Below are 11,514 nucleotides of genomic sequence, written 5' to 3' on the forward strand. Positions count from 1 at the left end.
TTAATCCTGTGTCAGTAGCTTTATTTGCAAATATTTTCTCCCATTCTGAGGGTTGTATTTTCATCCCATTTATGGTTTCCTTTGCTGTGCAAAAGTTTTAAGTTTCATTAGGTCCCATTTCTTTTTTTTATATATATATTCATTTCTCTAGGAGGTGGGTCAAAAAGGATCTTGCTGTGATTTATGTCATAGAGTGTTCTGCCTATGTTTTCCTCTAAGAGTTTTATAGTGACTGGCCTTAAATTTAGGTCTCTAATCCATTTTGAGTTTATTTTTGTGTATGGTGTTAGGGAGGGTTCTAATTTCATTCTTTTACATGTAGCTGTCCAGTTTTCCCAGCACCACTTATTGAAGAGGATGTCTTTTTGCCATTGTATATTCTTGCCCCCTTTATCAAAAATAAGGTGACCATATGTGCATGGGTTTATCTCTGGGCTTTCTATCCTGTTCCATTGATCTATATTTCTCTTTTTGTGCCAGTACCATACTGTCTTGATTACTATAGCTTTGTAGTATAGTGTGAAGTCAGGGAGCCTGATTCCTCCAGCTCCATTTTTCTTTCTCATGATTGCTTTGGCAATTCGGGGTAGCTTGTGTTTTCATACAAACTGTCAATTTTTTTGTTCTAGTTCTGTGAAAGATGCCATTGGTAGTTTGATAGGGATTGCATTGAATCTGTAGATTGCTTTGGGTAGTAGAGTCATTTTCACAATGTTGATTTTCCAATCCAAGAACATGGTATATCTCTCCATCTGTTGGTATCATCTTTAATTTCTTTCATCAGTGTCTTATAGTTTTGTGCATAGAGGTCTTTTGATCCTTACGTAGGTTTATTCCTAGGTATTTTATTCTTTTTGTTGCAATGGTAAATGGGAATGTTTCCTTAATTTCTCTTTCAGATTTTTCATCATTGGTGTATAGGAATGCAAGAGATTTCTATGCATTAATTTTTTATCCTGCTACTTTACCAAATTCATTGATTAGCGCTAGTAGTCTTCTGGTAGCATCTTTAGGATTCTCCATGTATAGTATCATGTCATCTGCAAACAGTGACAGTTTTACTTCTTCTTTTACGATTTGGATTCCTTTTATTTCTTTTTCTTCTCTGACTGCTATAGCTAAAACTTCCAAAACTATGTTAAATAATAGTGGTGAGAGTGGGCAACCTTGTCTTGTTCCTGATCTTAGAGGAAATGGTTTCAGTTTTTCACCATTGAGAATGATGTTTGCTGTGGGTTTGTCATATATGGCCTTTATTATGTTGAGGTAAGTTCCCTCTATGCCTACTTTCTGGAGGGTTTTTATCATAAATGTGTTGAATTTTGACAAAAGCGTTTTCTGCATCTATTGAGATGATCATATGGTTTTTATCCTTGAATTTGTTAATATGGTGTATCACATTGATTGATTTCCATATATTGAAAAATCCTTGCATTACTGGAATAAATCCCACTTGATCATGGTGTATGATCCTTTTAATGTGCTGTTGGATTCTGTTTGCTAGTATTTTGTTGAGGATTTTTGCATCTATGTTCATTGGTGATATTGGCCTGTAGTTTTCTTTCTTTGTGACATCTTTGTCTGGTTTTGGTATCAGGGTGATGGTGGCCTCATAGAATGAGTTTGGGAGTGTTCCTACCTCTGCTATATTTTGGAAGAGTTTGAGAAGGATAGGTGTTAGCTCTTCTCTAAATGTTTAATAGAATTCGCCTGTGAAGCCATCTGGTACATGGTTTTTGTTTGTTGGAAGATGTTTAATCACAGTCTGAATTTCAGTGCTTGTGATTGGTCTGTTTATATTTTCTATTTCTTTCTGGTTCCGTCTCAGAAGGTTGTGCTTTTCTAAGAAATGTGTCCATTTCCTCCAGGTTGTCCATTTTATTGGCATATAGTTGGTTGTAGTAATCTCTCATGATCCTTTGTATTTCTGCAGTGTCAGTTGTTACTTCTTCTCTTTCATTTCTAATTCTGTTGATTTGAATCTTTTCCCTTTTCTCGTGATTAGTCTAGCAAATGGTTTATCAATTTTGTTTATCTTCTCAAAGAACCACTTTCAGTTGTATTGATCTTTGATATTGTGTCCCTCATTTCTTTTTCATTTATTTCTGAACTGATTTTTATGATTTCTTTCCTTCTGCTGATTTCGGGGTTTTTTGTTCTTCTTTCTCTAATTGCTTTAGGTGTAAGGTTAGGTTGTTTATTTGAGATGTTTCTTGTTTCTTGAGGTAGGATTGTATGGCTATAATCTTCCCTCTTAGGACTGCTTTTGCTGCATCCCATAGGTTTATCCCATAGGGTCATTGTGTTTTCAATGTCATTTGTTTCTAGGTATTTTTTGATTATCTCTTTGAATTCTTCAGTGATCTCTTGGTTATTTAGTAGTGTATTGTTTAGCCTCCATGTTTTTTTATTTTTTACAGATTTTTCCTGTAATTGATATCTAGTCTAATAGCATTGTGGTAAGAAAAGATACTTGATATGATTTCAATTTTCTTAAATTTACCAAGGGTTGATTTGTGACCCAAGATATGGTCTATCCTGGAGAATGTTCCATGACCGCTTGAGAAGAAAGTGTATTCTGTTGTTTTTGGATGGAGTGTCCTATAAATGTCAATTAAGTCCATCTGGTCTAATGTGTCATTTAAAGCTTGTGTTTCCTTATTTATTTACATTTTGGATGTTCTGTCCATTGGTGAAAATGGGGTGTTAAAGTCCCCTACTGTTATTGTGTTACTGTCAATTTCCCCTTTTATGGCTGTTAGCATTTGCCTTATGTATTGGGGTGCTCCTATGTTGGGTGCATAAATATTTACAATTGTTATATCTTTTTCTTGGATTGATCCCTTGCTCATTATGTAGTGTCCCTCTTTGTCTCTTGTAATGGTCTTTCTTTTAAAGTCCACTTGGTCTGATATGAGAATTGCTACTCCAGCTTTCTTTTGATTTCCATTTGCATGGAATATCTTTTTCCATCCCCTCACTTTCACTCTGCATGTGTCTCTAGGTCTGAAGTGGGTCTCTTGTAGACAGCATATGTATGGGTGCTATTTTTGTATCCATTCAGCTGGTCTATGTCTTTTGGTTGGAGCATTTAATCCATTTACAGTTAAGGTAATTATCGATATGTATGTTCCTATTACCATTTTCTTAATTGTTTTGGGTTTGTTATTGTAAGTCTTTTCCTTCTCTTGTGTTTCCTGCCTTAGGAAGTTCCTTTAGCATTTGTTGTAAAGCTGGTTTGGTGGTGCTGAATTCTCTTAGCTTTTGCTTATCTGTAAAGGTTTTAATTTCTCCATTGAATCTGAATGAGATCCTTGATGGGTAGAGTAATCTTGGTTATAGGTTTTTCCCTTTCATCACTTTAAATATGTCCTGCCACTCCCTTCTGGCTTGCAGAGTTTCTGCTGAAAGATCAGCTGTTAACCTTATGGGGATTCCCTTGTATGCTATTTGTTGCTTTTCCCTTGCTGATTTTAATATTTTTTCTTTGTATTTAATTTTTGATAGTTTGATTAATATGTGTCTTGGCAAGTTTCTCCTTGGATTTATCCTATATGGGACTCTCTGTGCTTCCTGGACTTGATTGACTATTTCCTTTCTCATATAAGGGAAGTTTTCAACTGTAATCTCTTCAAATATTTTCTCAGTCCCTTTCTTTCTCTCTTCTTCTTCTGGGACCCCTATAATTCAAATGTTGGTGCATTTAATGTTGTCCCAGATGTCTCTGAGACTGCTGTCAATTGTTTTCATTCTTTTCTCTTTATCCTGCTCTGCAGTAGTTATTTCCACTATTTTATCTTTAAGGTCACTTATCTTTTCTTCTGCCTCAGTTATTCTGCTATTGATTCCTTCTAGAGAATTTTAAATTTCATTTATTGTGTTGTTCATTATTGTTTATTTGCTCTTAGTTCTTCTAGGTCTTTGTTAAACGTTTCTTGTATTTTCTCCATTCTATTTCCAAGATTTTGGATCATCTTTACTATCATTACTCTGAATTCTTTTTCAGGTAGACTGCTTATTTCCACTTCATTTGTTTCATCTGGTGGGTTTTTTACTTTGCTCCTTCATCTGCTGTGGATTTCTCTATCTTCTCATTTTGCTTAACTTTCTGTTTGGGGTCTCCTTTTCTTGGGCTGCAGGTTCACAGTTCCCGTTGTTTTTGGTGTCTCTCCCCAGTGGCTAAGATTGGTTCAGTGGGTTTTGCAGGCTTCCTGGTGGAGGGGACTAGTGCCTGTGTTCTGGTGGATAAGACTGGATCTTGTCTTTCTGGTGGGCAGGACCACGTCTGGTGGTGTGTTTGGGGTGTTGTGAACTTATTATGATTTTAGGCAGCCTCTCTGCTAATGGGTGGGGTTGTGTTCCTGTCTTGCTAGTTGTTTGGCATAGGGCATACAGCACTGGAGCTTGCTCATTGTTAAGTGGAGCTCGGTCTTACCATTGAGATGGAGATCTCTGGACGAGCTCTCATTGATTGATATTACGTGGAGCTGGGAGGTCTCTGGTGGTGAAATGTCCTTAACTCAGCCCTCCCACCTCAGAAGCTCAGGCCTGACACCCGGCCAGAGCACCAAAAGCCTGTCAACCACACGGCTCAGAAGAAAAGGGAGGGAGAAAAAAAAGGAATAAAACAAAATAGTTATTAAAATAAAAAAATAAAGTAACTAAAAAAAAAAGAAGAGAGCAACCAAACCAATAATCAAATCCACCAATGATAACAAGTGCTAAAAACTATACTAAGAGAAACATAAAAATCAGAAACTAGTCTGTTGCATTCAGCAAACCCCAAGTCTACAGTTGCTCCGAAAGTCCACAGCCTGAATTTTGGGATGATCCGTTGTGTATTCACGTATTCCACTGATGCAGGGTACCTCAAGTTGATTGTGGAGATTTAATCAGTTGCTCCTTAGGCTGCACGGAGAAATTTGTCTTTCTCTCTTCTTTGTTCGCACAGCTGCCGGGGTTCAGCTTTGGATTTGGCCCCGCCTCTGCATGTAGGTCGCCCTCTGGTGTCTGTTCTTAGCCCAGACAGAAGGGGGTTAAAAGAGCAGCTTATTAGGGGGCTCTGGCTCACTCAGGCTGGGGGGAGGGTGGGGTACGGAATGCAGGGTGAACCTGTGGCAGCAGAGGCTGGCATGACGTTGCAACAGCCTGAGGCTCACCATGTGTTCTCCTGGGGAAGTCATCCCTGGATCACGGGACCCTGGCAGTGGCGGGCTGCACAGGATCCTGGGACAGCAGGTGTGGATAGTGACCAGTGCTTGCACACAGGATTCTTGGTGGCTGCAGGAGCATCCTTAGCGTTTCATGCCCGTTTCTGGTGTCCGCACTGATAACCATGGCTCGCACCCCATCTCTGAAACTCATTTAGGCGGTGTTCTGTATCTCCTCTCCTCATGCACCCGAAACACTTGTCTCTTGCCTCTTAGGCAGTTCCAGAGTTTTTCCTGGACTCCCTCCCGGCTAGCTGTGGCGCACTAGCCCCCTTCAGGCTGTGTTCACACAGCCAATCCCAGTCCTCTCTGTGAGATCTGACCTCCAAAGCCCCAGCCTCAGCTCCCTGTCCCACGTGCCCTGGTGGGTGAGCAGACAAGCCTCTTGGGCTGGTGAGTGCTGGTCGGCACTGATCCTCTGTGCGGGAATCTCTCTGCTTTGCCCTCTGCACCCCTGTTGCTGAGCTCTCCTCCATGGCTTGAAGCTTCCCGCCCCCCACTCTGCCAGTGAAGAGGCTTCTTAGTGTGTGGAAACTTTTCCTCCTTCACAGCTCCCTCCCAGAGATGCAGGTCCCATCATTATTCTTTTGTCTCTGTTTCTTCTTTTTTCGTTTGCCTCCCCAGGTACGTGGGGGAGTTTCTTGTCTTTTGGGAAGTTTGAGGTCTTCTGCCAGCATTCAGTAGGTGTTCTGTAGGAGTTGTTCCACATGTAGATGTATTTCTGATGTATCTGTGGGGAGGAAGGTGATCGCCACGTCTTACTCCTCCACCATCTTGAAGGTCCTCGTCAGGAGTCAACCAACCTGGCCTCTTTATTGGCTTTTGAGCGGCAAGCAGCCAGAACTCACTTTCATTTACAACCTGACTGGCACAGACTCTCAGTAAATGTTTTAATGAGAATGGAAAATAGGAACGACGTGAAACCATGTCATATTACTGCCAAACACTCTGAGTCCTGGGTGCTATATGCTGCCTGTCTTTTTCTACAAGGAACTTGAGCATTGCTGTCAGCTTCTACAGAAAGCAATGGGAAGGGGGCAGGGGTCCAAAGTCTGCTGGACTGGAAGTTTTAAGGACTGTGTTCCATTTGTGACTCTGCTACTAACTCCCAAGTCAACCTGGTCACTTCACCGCACACCCCTGCAACCCCCTTTGAATATCTCCTCTAAATTGTTCAGACCTTCTCAAAGATAACCTGGCCATATGCATTGAATCCTAAATATAGGCATAATTATCCAACGAATAGTTAATGCCATTTAAACAGTTACTCTGCTTGTAAGAATCCATCCTAAAGAAATAATCAGTCTTTCAAAGATTTATGCACTAGCTATTTAAAGCAGCACTATTTTTAGCAGCAATCTGAGTACCAATGAATAGAAAATTGGTTAAAAGACAATGTCATATCCATAAAATTTAATATTTACACCCATTAAATGTCATGTTTATGAAGAATATTTAGAGCCATGTAATGTTTAGAATATAACATTATTTTGGAAAAAGCAAAGTATAAAATTACATATGAAACAAATATATATATATATATATACATATATATATTCATCCTTATTTTGCAAACATATGTGCATGATTATACATATAGCTGGAAGGAAACTTAATGAAATATGAATGATAGACTTATTGGTGATTTTTGTTCTTTATGCTTTTCTAAATTCTCTACAATATACATATACTGACTTAAAAATTGGTGAAAATTAATGTACAATTATTTTGGAAATCTTTTAGGATTTACTACTTATTTTAATTTACTTTTGGCATTTTGAAATTTTACATAATATACTTTGTTTAAGTCACTAAGTAATTTCTGACACCTAGATACTCATGCACGTGATTTTCCAGAAGCATTGTTACATTATTTCTTAGACAATTTTTCTGCCTTTTTCTAACTAATCTAACTCTAGACCAGCATTATTAAGACTTTTTACAATTACTGTTTTGTTCTTTTTGTCTCATTCTACTTTCTGGAAGATTTCCTCAGCTTGCTTTTCCAAGTCTTCCACTGAGAGTATTTTATTAGTCGATTTCCAAGAGATGTTTAGATCTATTTATCTACTTTTTAAAGGAATGTTACAGCTTCCTAAAACATAAATATACAGCTTGATCAATTAAGTTGTTTTCTCATAACAATCTCATGTCAGCTTCCTAAGAATTATTGGAAAATTTACTATCCAGCACTTCCCACCCACCAGTGCACCACAATGGAAGTGTTTAAACAGCACTGGAATTGTAGGTTGCATATAGACGCACAAGCCCTAACATGCCCAGGCCTCAGCAATAACCTAGGTGTTTTGTGAAACAGGTAATAGATGGCCTGTGGGGAGCAGGAATTCTTAAATTGTATTATTGTTGGAAGACCCTTTCGTTGAAGTAAACTTAACTTGGGGAAAGCTGGGAGGCAGGAAAAAGTGACTTGTTTCTGCTGTTCCCCAATAATCCCTTGCCCCCCCCCCCCACCGCATCAAATGACCATCTTTATTTCAGAAAGTTGGGTTAGGAAGAACTCAAAGGAAATACAGATAATGTGACAATGAGGAAAGGTGGGAGTTTGTTTTTGTTGTTCTTACCAAACAACAACAACAACAACAACAACAAACTCTTAGCTTTGGTTTGTTTAGACTAAGTCTAACCAGTAAAGTTGTTTGGAAATATCTTTCTGTTGATCAGCGTCTAGATTCCAGATCTTTGTCAGCAGCAGGTTTCCTGAGTCAGAAGTCATACTGACTGGTGGCAGCCTCCTTCAGCCAGTGAGCCTTGGAGAAGAGATGCTTATCTAGACAGCTGGGATCATCTTCACCAGGTAAGGCATACTGTTTCACAAATTGGCTTATGCTCTAGGGAACACAAGGAGGATCAGAGGCCCCCCAGACTTGCCTGTTAGATTTCTTGAAGCTGATAATTCCATGATAAATTCCAAAAATAAAATGGCACGAGGACCTCCAGAAGTCTCAGGAAGATCAGGGCCATATATATCTAAAACTCCAGGCCCCATAGGACAAGTGTTAGGTTTTTTTGCTGCGGCTTCCTCCATTTGATGAAACAGTACTTCAGCCAAGCCTTTACCACTGACTCATTAAAGCTGAGTTCCTCCGAGGTAATTCAATCTGGGCATATGGTCTTGCTAAACACATCTTCCAACATTCTCAGCTGTTCTGGGATAGAGTCTGTGCATCTTCAATGAGCACACCTTGGCTTTGCCGACTTGAGATCCTTTGGGAAGGCAGTATTTCAATCAGCTGAATCCCCTGAGCCAGTGCCTCCTTGGTCACTCTTAGCACCTCAGTTTATGTATCATTGTTATTTTAATAAAAGGTTTTACATTTTGTTAATTCTCTTCCATTTAGGAAAATTTTACATTGCCAGGAACTTTTCTTGAGTCATTTTTAAAGGAGCTCCCTTGGAAAATATCCATCAGACAAGCAAGGCCCTGAAGCTTCCCCATCTCCTGCCCTATCGGGGTCATGGCCTCGCTGCTCCATGGCCCAGTCTTCCAAGCTCCTGGTATGCAAGGCTGGCATTCTTTCCTAATAAAACCGACTCCTGAGGCTCAGCCTGGGGGATTAGACAGCCCCTTGCCCTCTAGAGTAATGGGCCAAATAAATAATAATTGAAGATGAAAGGGATTTTCACAGTTTCAACTAAGGCTAAGAAGATTACATGTATTCTAACCCCAATCACAGTGGTAGCTTTATGGCATCTGGGTTCACAGTGAGGTCACAAGTCACTGGCAGTAAATAGGGGCCTTGGAAGAATAAGAGTTATGTATCAATGTGCATTGTCTGCTGTTTGCTAATTAGCTAGTGCTGCCTGGCATTTATTATACAGAGAAGTTAGCAGAACTAGGAAAAACAAGATTTGGAACACTGGGCTGACAAGCATTATTAAAAAGGTTATATTTATGGGTCCCAGCAAGGAAAGTAATGGTCATTTCAGCTGAGAGAAGGAAACATATGTAACAGATCCCTGGGGCATACTAAGTTGGGAGGCCAGCGGTAACTCTCAACTTTGCATTCATGTTTCTTCAAATTCCACTGAAAAAGACAAATTACTGGGTCTAGTCTCAGCTCTATAACTCACTTGGAGTGTGACCTTGAGCTCTCATTGGATCTCTTGGAGCCTCAGATTCTTTAGCAGTAAAATGTGATGAATATTATCATCCTCCCTGGCTGTAAAAATCAAATCAGATAAATGACTAAGCAGTCGTTTAGGAAATTGAAGAGATCTCTATACAAAAATAAGTTATAACTTCTTAGTACTCCTATTGCCCATGCTATAAGAGGAAAAGAACTCTGCTATAAGACTGAATACCAATACTCTACTGTAAAACTAAATATAAGGCTTACGCTATAGGGCTAAAAGAACTCTATAGCTCATACTGTAAACCTAAAAGACAAAAAGAATTCAACTTCCTCTAAGAAAGCATCACTGAACTCTGCCAACTAGAATTGATTTCCCAGCCCCTCTGTAAGTCTAAAACACATGCTGCTTTTGCCTCAAGCAGACCTAAGTTTGAACTGTGGCTCTACCGCTTGCTACCTGTATAATCGTGGGGAAGTCACTTAACAATGTGTCTTGGAGATTTTTTCATGTCTGTATCCAGTATGTAATTCAAGCCCATTCTTTTTTTATGGCTGACTAGTACCATTATTGCCATTTATTTATGAAGAAACCCAGGTTGAGAGGCTAGATCCCTTTTCCAAAAATATAGTACATGTAAATACTTGAACTGGGATTTAAACCCAGAACCATCTAGATCTGAAGTATCCATCCTTTCCATCAAGCAATGATGCAAAATCAAAATTTCAGAGCACAGAACAGACATTTGGTACGTGCAGGCAGAGGATACTGGTTCAGTTTGACCCGGGAGCCAAACCACCTGGGCTCATTCTGCTGCTGCCATTTATTAGCTATGTGACCATGGGCAAGACACTTAACTTCTTTGTGCCTCAGTTTCTTCCCCTGTAAAATGAAGATAAAAATAGTGCTAGTTTATATGGTTGTTCTGAGTACTACTTTAATGCATTAAATTAGTAGGTGCTCAAAAAATATGAACTATTATTGCTTAATAGTAATAATTTTCTGAACTTCTCTTCACAAATCTGTAACATACTATTGTCCACTTTTTGAAGGAACAAAATATAATTACCAAAAAGAAAATTTATTTTTGGAGAGTTACTAGAAAATCATAAATGCTTCTGCTAATACATATATTAAATGTTGAATTTTCATTCACCACTCTCTGAGACAAATAGTAGCTATTTTTCTTTTTCTATTATACATTCATATAGGTGCATTTTTCAGGAAGTTTGGCAAATATAGAAAGTAGAAAAAATAAATCAGCCATAATTTCATCATCTAACACAATCACTGCCAACATTATATTGCATGTTATTTTATTATTAATTTCTATTTTTGGAATGTATATGTAATATGTAGATATATAAATACAGTTATAACAATATTATATATATACCTTGATTTCTTAATTCTACTTGTTTACATAATGGTGATTTCCTTCATTTCAAACTTTATGAAATAAATTTTTTCCAAACAATCAGATCACTGTCCCTTAAAAGTGTATCTAAGATGAAGCTTAGCAAATTATCACTTTTCAACCCAAATAGAGCTTGTTAAATATAACATCACTAGAGTCTTAATGAGTTTTTTTCTTATTTTTAACATATTACGTAGGAAGTGATGTATCACAGGAAATGACATGTTAAGAAAATATCACTTCGTTTTCAAAAGATAATAAAACCTCTGCTTTTTTTTTTCAAAATTAAATAGGGAGTAATAAAAATAGTCTTCTTGAGCTATATAAATTATCTTTCATATATTTTCGGAGTTCATCCAAATGTGAATTTTACAAAAAATCAATGTGGTGTTTGAACATAATTTTTAGCACATGCAAATTTTCTACATCTAATTATACTTAGTACTTAGCACTCTTTATCTTGAATGCATCAAAGCATTTCACACATTTTAATAAAGACTGAAAGGTCTTTTTTAGTTAAAGATTGAATTTGGGGTGATATTCAACAAACAAATTACACAAAAATATCCTTTATAAAATGCTACATGTAATAAATGATAATATATGATATATTCAATTTCTAGAGCACTAAAATGAATACTGTATTTCAAGATGAAAATACAGCAATAGGGCTTCCCTGGTGGCGCAGTGGTTGAGAGTCCGCCTGCCGATGCAGGGGACACGGGTTCATGCCCCGGTCCGGGAAGATCCCACATGCCGCGGAGCGGCTAGGCCTGTGAGCCATGGCCGCTGAGC

This window comes from Mesoplodon bidens (genome assembly GCF_964165515.1).
Source record: "Mesoplodon bidens genome assembly, chromosome: 7".
NCBI lineage: Eukaryota > Metazoa > Chordata > Mammalia > Artiodactyla > Ziphiidae > Mesoplodon > Mesoplodon bidens.